Below are 12,506 nucleotides of genomic sequence, written 5' to 3'. Positions count from 1 at the left end.
AAACACGTTTTCAAAAGTGTGCTGTTACTGCCCCATAACTTACATGGGGGTGACCAAACTTGCAGAAACATGTTTATTTCTGCTGAAAAACACGTTTTTACACTTTCTGCACACTGGGGTTAAGAGCTGAGTGTGTGGGCTCTTCTGAGTCTTGCAGTTACATAGGGATTCAGTTGTCTGAAAAAACGCATTTATTTCGGGCTGAAAAACACGTTTTCAAAAGTGTGCTGTTACTGCCCCATAACTTACATGGGGTTGACCAAACTTGCAGAAACATGTTTATTTCTGCTGAAAATCACGTTTTGACACTTTCTGCACACTGGGGTTAAGAGCTGAGTGTGTGGGCTCTTTTGAGCCTTGCAGTTACATAGGGATTCAGTTGTCTGAAAAAACGCGTTTATTTCGGGCTGAAAAACACGTTTTCAAAAGTGTTCTGTTACTGCCCCATAACTTACATGGGGGTGACCAAACTTGCAGAAACATGTTTATTTCTGCTGAAAAACACGTTTTGACACTTTCTGCACACTGGGGTTAAGAGCTGAGTGTGTGGGCTCTTCTGAGTCTTGCAGTTACATAGGGATTCAGTTGTCTGAAAAAACGCGTTTATTTCGGGCTGAAAAACACGTTTTCAAAAGTGTGCTGTTACTGCCCCATAACTTACATGGGGGTGACCAAACTTGCAGAAACATGTTTATTTCTGCTGAAAATCACGTTTTGACACTTTCTGCACACTGGGGTTAAGAGCTGAGTGTGTGGGCTCTTTTGAGCCTTGCAGTTACATAGGGATTCAGTTGTCTGAAAAAACGCGTTTATTTCGGGCTGAAAAACACGTTTTCAAAAGTGTGCTGTTACTGCCCCATAACTTACATGGGGGTGACCAAACTTGCAGAAACATGTTTATTTCTGCTGAAAAACACGTTTTGACACTTTCTGCACACTGGGGTTAAGAGCTGAGTGTGTGGGCTCTTCTGAGTCTTGCAGTTACATAGGGATTCAGTTGTCTGAAAAAACGCGTTTATTTCGGGCTGAAAAACACGTTTTCAAAAGTGTGCTGTTACTGCCCCATAACTTACATGGGGTTGACCAAACTTGCAGAAACATGTTTATTTCTGCTGAAAATCACGTTTTGACACTTTCTGCACACTGGGGTTAAGAGCTGAGTGTGTGGGCTCTTTTGAGCCTTGCAGTTACATAGGGATTCAGTTGTCTGAAAAAACGCGTTTATTTCGGGCTGAAAAACACGTTTTCAAAAGTGTGCTGTTACTTCCCCATAACTTACATGGGGGTGACCAAACTTGCAGAAACATGTTTATTTCTGCTGAAAAACACGTTTTGACACTTTCTGCACACTGGGGTTAAGAGCTGAGTGTGTGGGCTCTTTTGAGCCTTGCAGTTACATAGGGATTCAGTTGTCTGAAAAAACGCGTTTATTTCGGGCTGAAAAACATGTTTTCAAAAGTGTGCTGTTACTGCACCATAACTTACATGGGGGTGACCAAACTTGCAGAAACATGTTTATTTCTGCTGAAAAACACGTTTTGACACTTTCTGCACACTGGGGTTAAGAGCTGAGTGTGTGGGCTCTTTTGAGCCTTGCAGTTACATAGGGATTCAGTTGTCTGAAAAAACGTGTTTATTTCGGGCTGAAAAACACGTTTTCAAAAGTGTGCTGTTACTGCACCATAACTTACATGGGGGTGACCAAACTTGCAGAAACATGTTTATTTCTGCTGAAAAACACGTTTTGACACTTTCTGCACACTGGGGTTAAGAGCTGAGTGTGTGGGCTCTTTTGAGCCTTGCAGTTACATAGGGATTCAGTTGTCTGAAAAAACGTGTTTATTTCGGGCTGAAAAAAACGTTTTCAAAAGTGTGCTGTTACTGCCCCATAACTTACATGGGGGTGACCAAACTTGCAGAAACATGTTTATTTCTGCTGAAAAACACGTTTTGACACTTTCTGCACACTGGAGTTAAGAGCTGAGTGTGTGGGCTCTTCTGAGTCTTGCAGTTACATAGGGATTCAGTTGTCTGAAAAAACGCGTTTATTTCGGGCTGAAAAACACGTTTTCAAAAGTGTGCTGTTACTGCCCCATAACTTACATGGGGGTGACCAAACTTGCAGAAACATGTTTATTTCTGCTGAAAATCATGTTTTGACATTTTCTGCACACTGGGGTTAAGAGCTGAGTGTGTGGGCTCTTCTGAGTCTTGCAGTTACATAGGGATTCAGTTGTCTGAAAAAACGCGTTTATTTCGGGCTGAAAAACACGTTTTCAAAAGTGTGCTGTTACTGCCCCATAACTTACATGGGGGTGACCAAACTTGCAGAAACATGTTTATTTCTGCTGAAAATCATGTTTTGACACTTTCTGCACACTGGGGTTAAGAGCTGAGTGTGTGGGCTCTTCTGAGTCTTGCAGTTACATAGGGATTCAGTTGTCTGAAAAAACGCGTTTATTTCGGGCTGAAAAACACGTTTTCAAAAGTGTGCTGTTACTGCCCCATAACTTACATGGGGGTGACCAAACTTGCAGAAAAATGTTTATTTCTGCTGAAAATCATGTTTTGACAGTTTCTGCACACTGGGGTTAAGAGCTGAGTGTGTGGGCTCTTTTGAGCCTTGCAGTTACAAAGGGATTCAGTTGTCTGAAAAAACGCGTTTATTTCGGGCTGAAAAACACGTTTTCAAAAGTGTGCTGTTACTGCCCCATAACTTACATGGGGGTGACCAAACTTGCAGAAACATGTTTATTTCTGCTGAAAAACACGTTTTGACACTTTCTGCACACTGGGGTTAAGAGCTGAGTGTGTGGGCTCTTCTGAGTCTTGCAGTTACATAGGGATTCAGTTGTCTGAAAAAACGCGTTTATTTCGGGCTGAAAAACACGTTTTCAAAAGTGTGCTGTTACTGCCCCATAACTTACATGGGGTTGACCAAACTTGCAGAAACATGTTTATTTCTGCTGAAAATCATGTTTTGACACTTTCTGCACACTGGGGTTAAGAGCTGAGTGTGTGGGCTCTTCTGAGTCTTGCAGTTACATAGGGATTCAGTTGTCTGAAAAAACGCGTTTATTTCGGGCTGAAAAACACGTTTTCAAAAGTGTGCTGTTACTGCCCCATAACTTACATGGGGGTGACCAAACTTGCAGAAACATGTTTATTTCTGCTGAAAATCATGTTTTGACACTTTCTGCACACTGGGGTTAAGAGCTGAGTGTGTGGGCTCTACTGAGTCTTGCAGTTACATAGGGATTCAGTTGTCTGAAAAAACGCGTTTATTTCGGGCTGAAAAACACGTTTTCAAAAGTGTGCTGTTACTGCCCCATAACTTACATGGGGGTGACCAAACTTGCAGAAACATGTTTATTTCTGCTGAAAAACACGTTTTGACACTTTCTGCACACTGGAGTTAAGAGCTGAGTGTGTGGGCTCTTCTGAGTCTTGCAGTTACATAGGGATTCAGTTGTCTGAAAAAACGCGTTTATTTCGGGCTGAAAAACACGTTTTCAAAAGTGTGCTGTTACTGCCCCATAACTTACATGGGGTTGACCAAACTTGCAGAAACATGTTTATTTCTGCTGAAAATCACGTTTTGACACTTTCTGCACACTGGGGTTAAGAGCTGAGTGTGTGGGCTCTTTTGAGCCTTGCAGTTACATAGGGATTCAGTTGTCTGAAAAAACGCGTTTATTTCGGGCTGAAAAACACGTTTTCAAAAGTGTTCTGTTATTGCCCCATAACTTACATGGGGGTGACCAAACTTGCAGAAACATGTTTATTTCTGCTGAAAAACACGTTTTGACACTTTCTGCACACTGGGGTTAAGAGCTGAGTGTGTGGGCTCTTCTGAGTCTTGCAGTTACATAGGGATTCAGTTGTCTGAAAAAACGCGTTTATTTCGGGCTGAAAAACACGTTTTCAAAAGTGTGCTGTTACTGCCCCATAACTTACATGGGATTGACCAAACTTGCAGAAACATGTTTATTTCTGCTGAAAATCACGTTTTGACACTTTCTGCACACTGGGGTTAAGAGCTGAGTGTGTGGGCTCTACTGAGTCTTGCAGTTACATAGGGATTCAGTTGTCTGAAAAAACGCGTTTATTTCGGGCTGAAAAACACGTTTTCAAAAGTGTGCTGTTACTTCCCCATAACTTACATGGGGGTGACCAAACTTGCAGAAACATGTTTATTTCTGCTGAAAAACACGTTTTGACACTTTCTGCACACTGGGGTTAAGAGCTGAGTGTGTGGGCTCTTTTGAGCCTTGCAGTTACATAGGGATTCAGTTGTCTGAAAAAACGCGTTTATTTCGGGCTGAAAAACACGTTTTCAAAAGTGTGCTGTTACTGCACCATAACTTACATGGGGGTGACCAAACTTGCAGAAACATGTTTATTTCTGCTGAAAAACACGTTTTGACACTTTCTGCACACTGGGGTTAAGAGCTGAGTGTGTGGGCTCTTTTGAGCCTTGCAGTTACATAGGGATTCAGTTGTCTGAAAAAACGTGTTTATTTCGGGCTGAAAAACACGTTTTCAAAAGTGTGCTGTTACTGCACCATAACTTACATGGGGGTGACCAAACTTGCAGAAACATGTTTATTTCTGCTGAAAAACACGTTTTGACACTTTCTGCACACTGGGGTTAAGAGCTGAGTGTGTGGGCTCTTTTGAGCCTTGCAGTTACATAGGGATTCAGTTGTCTGAAAAAACGTGTTTATTTCGGGCTGAAAAAAACGTTTTCAAAAGTGTGCTGTTACTGCCCCATAACTTACATGGGGGTGACCAAACTTGCAGAAACATGTTTATTTCTGCTGAAAAACACGTTTTGACACTTTCTGCACACTGGAGTTAAGAGCTGAGTGTGTGGGCTCTTCTGAGTCTTGCAGTTACATAGGGATTCAGTTGTCTGAAAAAACGCGTTTATTTCGGGCTGAAAAACACGTTTTCAAAAGTGTGCTGTTACTGCCCCATAACTTACATGGGGGTGACCAAACTTGCAGAAACATGTTTATTTCTGCTGAAAATCATGTTTTGACATTTTCTGCACACTGGGGTTAAGAGCTGAGTGTGTGGGCTCTTCTGAGTCTTGCAGTTACATAGGGATTCAGTTGTCTGAAAAAACGCGTTTATTTCGGGCTGAAAAACACGTTTTCAAAAGTGTGCTGTTACTGCCCCATAACTTACATGGGGGTGACCAAACTTGCAGAAACATGTTTATTTCTGCTGAAAATCATGTTTTGACACTTTCTGCACACTGGGGTTAAGAGCTGAGTGTGTGGGCTCTTCTGAGTCTTGCAGTTACATAGGGATTCAGTTGTCTGAAAAAACGCGTTTATTTCGGGCTGAAAAACACGTTTTCAAAAGTGTGCTGTTACTGCCCCATAACTTACATGGGGGTGACCAAACTTGCAGAAACATGTTTATTTCTGCTGAAAATCATGTTTTGACAGTTTCTGCACACTGGGGTTAAGAGCTGAGTGTGTGGGCTCTTTTGAGCCTTGCAGTTACAAAGGGATTCAGTTGTCTGAAAAAACGCGTTTATTTCGGGCTGAAAAACACGTTTTCAAAAGTGTGCTGTTACTGCCCCATAACTTACATGGGGGTGACCAAACTTGCAGAAACATGTTTATTTCTGCTGAAAAACACGTTTTGACACTTTCTGCACACTGGGGTTAAGAGCTGAGTGTGTGGGCTCTTCTGAGTCTTGCAGTTACATAGGGATTCAGTTGTCTGAAAAAACGCGTTTATTTCGGGCTGAAAAACACGTTTTCAAAAGTGTGCTGTTACTGCCCCATAACTTACATGGGGTTGACCAAACTTGCAGAAACATGTTTATTTCTGCTGAAAATCATGTTTTGACACTTTCTGCACACTGGGGTTAAGAGCTGAGTGTGTGGGCTCTTCTGAGTCTTGAAGTTACATAGGGATTCAGTTGTCTAAAAAAAGGCGTTTATTTCGGGCTGAAAAACACGTTTTCAAAAGTGTGCTGTTACTGCCCCATAACTTACATGGGGGTGACCAAACTTGCAGAAACATGTTTATTTCTGCTGAAAATCATGTTTTGACACTTTCTGCACACTGGGGTTAAGAGCTGAGTGTGTGGGCTCTTTTGAGCCTTGCAGTTACATAGGGATTCAGTTGTCTGAAAAAACGCGTTTATTTCGGGCTGAAAAACACGTTTTCAAAAGTGTTATGTTACTGCCCCATAACTTACATGGGGGTGACCAAACTTGCAGAAACATGTTTATTTCTGCTGAAAAACACGTTTTGACACTTTCTGCACACTGGGGTTAAGAGCTGAGTGTGTGGGCTCTTCTGAGTCTTGCAGTTACATAGGGATTCAGTTGTCTGAAAAAACGCGTTTATTTCGGGCTGAAAAACACGTTTTCAAAAGTGTGCTGTTACTGCCCCATAACTTACATGGGGTTGACCAAACTTGCAGAAACATGTTTATTTCTGCTGAAAATCACGTTTTGACACTTTCTGCACACTGGGGTTAAGAGCTGAGTGTGTGGGCTCTACTGAGTCTTGCAGTTACATAGGGATTCAGTTGTCTGAAAAAACGCGTTTATTTCGGGCTGAAAAACACGTTTTCAAAAGTGTGCTGTTACTGCCCCATAACTTACATGGGGGTGACCAAACTTGCAGAAACATGTTTATTTCTGCTGAAAAACACGTTTTGACACTTTCTGCACACTGGAGTTAAGAGCTGAGTGTGTGGGCTCTTCTGAGTCTTGCAGTTACATAGGGATTCAGTTGTCTGAAAAAACGCGTTTATTTCGGGCTGAAAAACACGTTTTCAAAAGTGTGCTGTTACTGCCCCATAACTTACATGGGGGTGACCAAACTTGCAGAAACATGTTTATTTCTGCTGAAAAACACGTTTTGACACTTTCTGCACACTGGGGTTAAGAGCTGAGTGTGTGGGCTCTTCTGAGTCTTGCAGTTACATAGGGATTCAGTTGTCTGAAAAAACGCGTTTATTTTGGGCTGAAAAACACGTTTTCAAAAGTGTGCTGTTACTGCCCCATAACTTACATGGGGTTGACCAAACTTGCAGAAACATGTTTATTTCTGCTGAAAATCACGTTTTGACACTTTCTGCACACTGGGGTTAAGAGCTGAGTGTGTGGGCTCTACTGAGTCTTGCAGTTACATAGGGATTCAGTTTTCTGAAAAAACGCGTTTATTTCGGGCTGAAAAACACGTTTTCAAAAGTGTGCTGTTACTTCCCCATAACTTACATGGGGGTGACCAAACTTGCAGAAACATGTTTATTTCTGCTGAAAAACACGTTTTGACACTTTCTGCACACTGGGGTTAAGAGCTGAGTGTGTGGGCTCCTCTGAGTCTTGCAGTTACATAGGGATTCAGTTGTCTGAAAAAACGCGTTTATTTCGGGTTGAAAAACACGTTTTCAAAAGTGTGCTGTTACTGCCCCATAACTTACATGGGGTTGACCAAACTTGCAGAAACATGTTTATTTCTGCTGAAAATCACGTTTTGACACTTTCTGCACACTGGGGTTAAGAGCTGAGTGTGTGGGCTCTACTGAGTCTTGCAGTTACATAGGGATTCAGTTGTCTGAAAAAAACGCGTTTATTTCGGGCTGAAAAACACGTTTTCAAAAGTGTGCTGTTACTGCCCCATAACTTACATGGGGGTGACCAAACTTGCAGAAACATGTTTATTTCTGCTGAAAAACACGTTTTGACACTTTCTGCACACTGGAGTTAAGAGCTGAGTGTGTGGGCTCTTCTGAGTCTTGCAGTTACATAGGGATTCAGTTGTCTGAAAAAACGCGTTTATTTCGGGCTGAAAAACACGTTTTCAAAAGTGTGCTGTTACTGCCCCATAACTTACATGGGGGTGACCAAACTTGCAGAAACATGTTTATTTCTGCTGAAAAACACGTTTTGACACTTTCTGCACACTGGGGTTAAGAGCTGAGTGTGTGGGCTCTTCTGAGTCTTGCAGTTACATAGGGATTCAGTTGTCTGAAAAAACGCGTTTATTTCGGGCTGAAAAACACGTTTTCAAAAGTGTGCTGTTACTGCCCCATAACTTACATGGGGTTGACCAAACTTGCAGAAACATGTTTATTTCTGCTGAAAATCACGTTTTGACACTTTCTGCACACTGGGGTTAAGAGCTGAGTGTGTGGGCTCTACTGAGTCTTGCAGTTACATAGGGATTCAGTTGTCTGAAAAAACGCGTTTATTTCGGGCTGAAAAACACGTTTTCAAAAGTGTTCTGTTACTGCCCCATAACTTACATGGGGGTGACCAAACTTGCAGAAACATGTTTATTTCTGCTGAAAAACACGTTTTGACACTTTCTGCACACTGGGGTTAAGAGCTGAGTGTGTGGGCTCTTCTGAGTCTTGCAGTTACATAGGGATTCAGTTGTCTGAAAAAACGCGTTTATTTCTTGCTGAAAAACACGTTTTCAAAAGTGTGCTGTTACTGCCCCATAACTTACATGGGGTTGACCAAACTTGCAGAAACATGTTTATTTCTGCTGAAAATCACGTTTTGACACTTTCTGCACACTGGGGTTAAGAGCTGAGTGTGTGGGCTCTTTTGAGCCTTGCAGTTACATAGGGATTCAGTTGTCTGAAAAAACGCGTTTATTTCGGGCTGAAAAACACGTTTTCAAAAGTGTGCTGTTACTGCCCCATAACTTACATGGGGGTGACCAAACTTGCAGAAACATGTTTATTTCTGCTGAAAATCATGTTTTGACACTTTCTGCACACTGGGGTTAAGAGCTGAGTGTGTGGGCTCTTCTGAGTCTTGCAGTTACATAGGGATTCAGTTGTCTGAAAAAACGCGTTTATTTCGGGCTGAAAAACACGTTTTCAAAAGTGTGCTGTTACTGCCCCATAACTTACATGGGGGTGACCAAACTTGCAGAAACATGTTTATTTCTGCTGAAAATCATGTTTTGACACTTTCTGCACACTGGGGTTAAGAGCTGAGTGTGTGGGCTCTTTTGAGCCTTGCAGTTACAAAGGGATTCAGTTGTCTGAAAAAACGCGTTTATTTCGGGCTGAAAAACACGTTTTCAAAAGTGTGCTGTTACTGCCCCATAACTTACATGGGGGTGACCAAACTTGCAGAAACATGTTTATTTCTGCTGAAAAACACGTTTTGACACTTTCTGCACACTGGGGTTAAGAGCTGAGTGTGTGGGCTCTTCTGAGTCTTGCAGTTACATAGGGATTCAGTTGTCTGAAAAAACGCGTTTATTTCAGGCTGAAAAACACGTTTTCAAAAGTGTGCTGTTACTGCCCCATAACTTACATGGGGTTGACCAAACTTGCAGAAACATGTTTATTTCTGCTGAAAATCACGTTTTGACACTTTCTGCACACTGGGGTTAAGAGCTGAGTGTGTGGGCTCTTTTGAGCCTTGCAGTTACATAGGGATTCAGTTGTCTGAAAAAACGCGTTTATTTCGGGCTGAAAAAACACGTTTTCAAAAGTGTTCTGTTACTGCCCCATAACTTACATGGGGGTGACCAATCTTGCAGAAACATGTTTATTTCTGCTGAAAAACACGTTTTGACACTTTCTGCACACTGGGGTTAAGAGCTGAGTGTGTGGGCTCTTCTGAGTCTTGCAGTTACATAGGGATTCAGTTGTCTGAAAAAACGCGTTTATTTCGGGCTGAAAAACACGTTTTCAAAAGTGTGCTGTTACTGCCCCATAACTTACATGGGGGTGACCAAACTTGCAGAAACATGTTTATTTCTGCTGAAAATCACGTTTTGACACTTTCTGCACACTGGGGTTAAGAGCTGAGTGTGTGGGCTCTACTGAGTCTTGCAGTTACATAGGGATTCAGTTGTCTGAAAAAACGCGTTTATTTCGGGCTGAAAAACACGTTTTCAAAAGTGTGCTGTTACTGCCCCATAACTTACATGGGGGTGACCAAACTTGCAGAAACATGTTTATTTCTGCTGAAAATCATGTTTTGACACTTTCTGCACACTGGGGTTAAGAGCTGAGTGTGTGGGCTCTTCTGAGTCTTGCAGTTACATAGGGATTCAGTTGTCTGAAAAAACGCGTTTATTTCGGGCTGAAAAACACGTTTTCAAAAGTGTGCTGTTACTGCCCCATAACTTACATGGGGGTGACCAAACTTGCAGAAACATGTTTATTTCTGCTGAAAATCATGTTTTGACACTTTCTGCACACTGGGGTTAAGAGCTGAGTGTGTGGGCTCTTTTGAGCCTTGCAGTTACAAAGGGATTCAGTTGTCTGAAAAAACGCGTTTATTTCGGGCTGAAAAACACGTTTTCAAAAGTGTGCTGTTACTGCCCCATAACTTACATGGGGGTGACCAAACTTGCAGAAACATGTTTATTTCTGCTGAAAAACACGTTTTGACACTTTCTGCACACTGGGGTTAAGAGCTGAGTGTGTGGGCTCTTCTGAGTCTTGCAGTTACATAGGGATTCAGTTGTCTGAAAAAACGCGTTTATTTCGGGCTGAAAAACACGTTTTCAAAAGTGTGCTGTTACTGCCCCATAACTTACATGGGGTTGACCAAACTTGCAGAAACATGTTTATTTCTGCTGAAAAACACGTTTTGACACTTTCTGCACACTGGGGTTAAGAGCTGAGTGTGTGGGCTCTTCTGAGTCTTGCAGTTACATAGGGATTCAGTTGTCTGAAAAAACGCGTTTATTTCGGGCTGAAAAACACGTTTTCAAAAGTGTGCTGTTACTGCCCCATAACTTACATGGGGTTGACCAAACTTGCAGAAACATGTTTATTTCTGCTGAAAATCACGTTTTGACACTTTCTGCACACTGGGGTTAAGAGCTGAGTGTGTGGGCTCTACTGATCTTGCAGTTACATAGGGATTCAGTTGTCTGAAAAAACGCGTTTATTTCGGGCTGAAAAACACGTTTTCAAAAGTGTGCTGTTACTGCCCCATAACTTACATGGGGGTGACCAAACTTGCAGAAACATGTTTATTTCTGCTGAAAAACACGTTTTGACACTTTCTGCACACTGGGGTTAAGAGCTGAGTGTGTGGGCTCTTCTGAGTCTTGCAGTTACATAGGGATTCAGTTGTCTGAAAAAACGCGTTTATTTCGGGCTGAAAAACACGTTTTCAAAAGTGTGCTGTTACTGCCCCATAACTTACATGGGGTTGACCAAACTTGCAGAAACATGTTTATTTCTGCTGAAAATCATGTTTTGACACTTTCTGCACACTGGGGTTAAGAGCTGAGTGTGTGGGCTCTTTTGAGCCTTGCAGTTACATAGGGATTCAGTTGTCTGAAAAAACGCGTTTATTTCGGGCTGAAAAACACGTTTTCAAAAGTGTTCTGTTACTGCCCCATAACTTACATGGGGGTGACCAAACTTGCAGAAACATGTTTATTTCTGCTGAAAAACACGTTTTGACACTTTCTGCACACTGGGGTTAAGAGCTGAGTGTGTGGGCTCTTCTGAGTCTTGCAGTTACATAGGGATTCAGTTGTCTGAAAAAACGCGTTTATTTCTTGCTGAAAAACACGTTTTCAAAAGTGTGCTGTTAATGCCCCATAACTTACATGGGGTTGACCAAACTTGCAGAAACATGTTTATTTCTGCTGAAAATCACGTTTTGACACTTTCTGCACACTGGGGTTAAGAGCTGAGTGTGTGGGCTCTACTGAGTCTTGCAGTTACATAGGGATTCAGTTGTCTGAAAAAACGCGTTTATTTCGGGCTGAAAAACACGTTTTCAAAAGTGTGCTGTTACTGCCCCATAACTTACATGGGGGTGACCAAACTTGCAGAAACATGTTTATTTCTGCTGAAAATCATGTTTTGACACTTTCTGCACACTGGGGTTAAGAGCTGAGTGTGTGGGCTCTTCTGAGTCTTGCAGTTACATAGGGATTCAGTTGTCTGAAAAAACGCGTTTATTTCGGGCTGAAAAACACGTTTTCAAAAGTGTGCTGTTACTGCCCCATAACTTACATGGGGGTGACCAAACTTGCAGAAACATGTTTATTTCTGCTGAAAATCATGTTTTGACACTTTCTGCACACTGGGGTTAAGAGCTGAGTGTGTGGGCTCTTTTGAGCCTTGCAGTTACAAAGGGATTCAGTTGTCTGAAAAAACGCGTTTATTTCGGGCTGAAAAACACGTTTTCAAAAGTGTGCTGTTACTGCCCCATAACTTACATGGGGGTGACCAAACTTGCAGAAACATGTTTATTTCTGCTGAAAAACACGTTTTGACACTTTCTGCACACTGGGGTTAAGAGCTGAGTGTGTGGGCTCTTCTGAGTCTTGCAGTTACATAGGGATTCAGTTGTCTGAAAAAACGCGTTTATTTCAGGCTGAAAAACACGTTTTCAAAAGTGTGCTGTTACTGCCCCATAACTTACATGGGGTTGACCAAACTTGCAGAAACATGTTTATTTCTGCTGAAAATCACGTTTTGACACTTTCTGCACACTGGGGTTAAGAGCTGAGTGTGTGGGCTCTTT

The sequence above is a fragment of the Lepisosteus platostomus genome, chromosome 2 (assembly GCF_059453375.1).
Source record: "Lepisosteus platostomus isolate fLepPlt1 chromosome 2, fLepPlt1.hap1, whole genome shotgun sequence".
Lineage (NCBI taxonomy): Eukaryota > Metazoa > Chordata > Actinopteri > Semionotiformes > Lepisosteidae > Lepisosteus > Lepisosteus platostomus.
The sequence above is the reverse complement of the archived record's forward strand: the minus strand, read 5'-3'. Positions refer to the sequence as shown.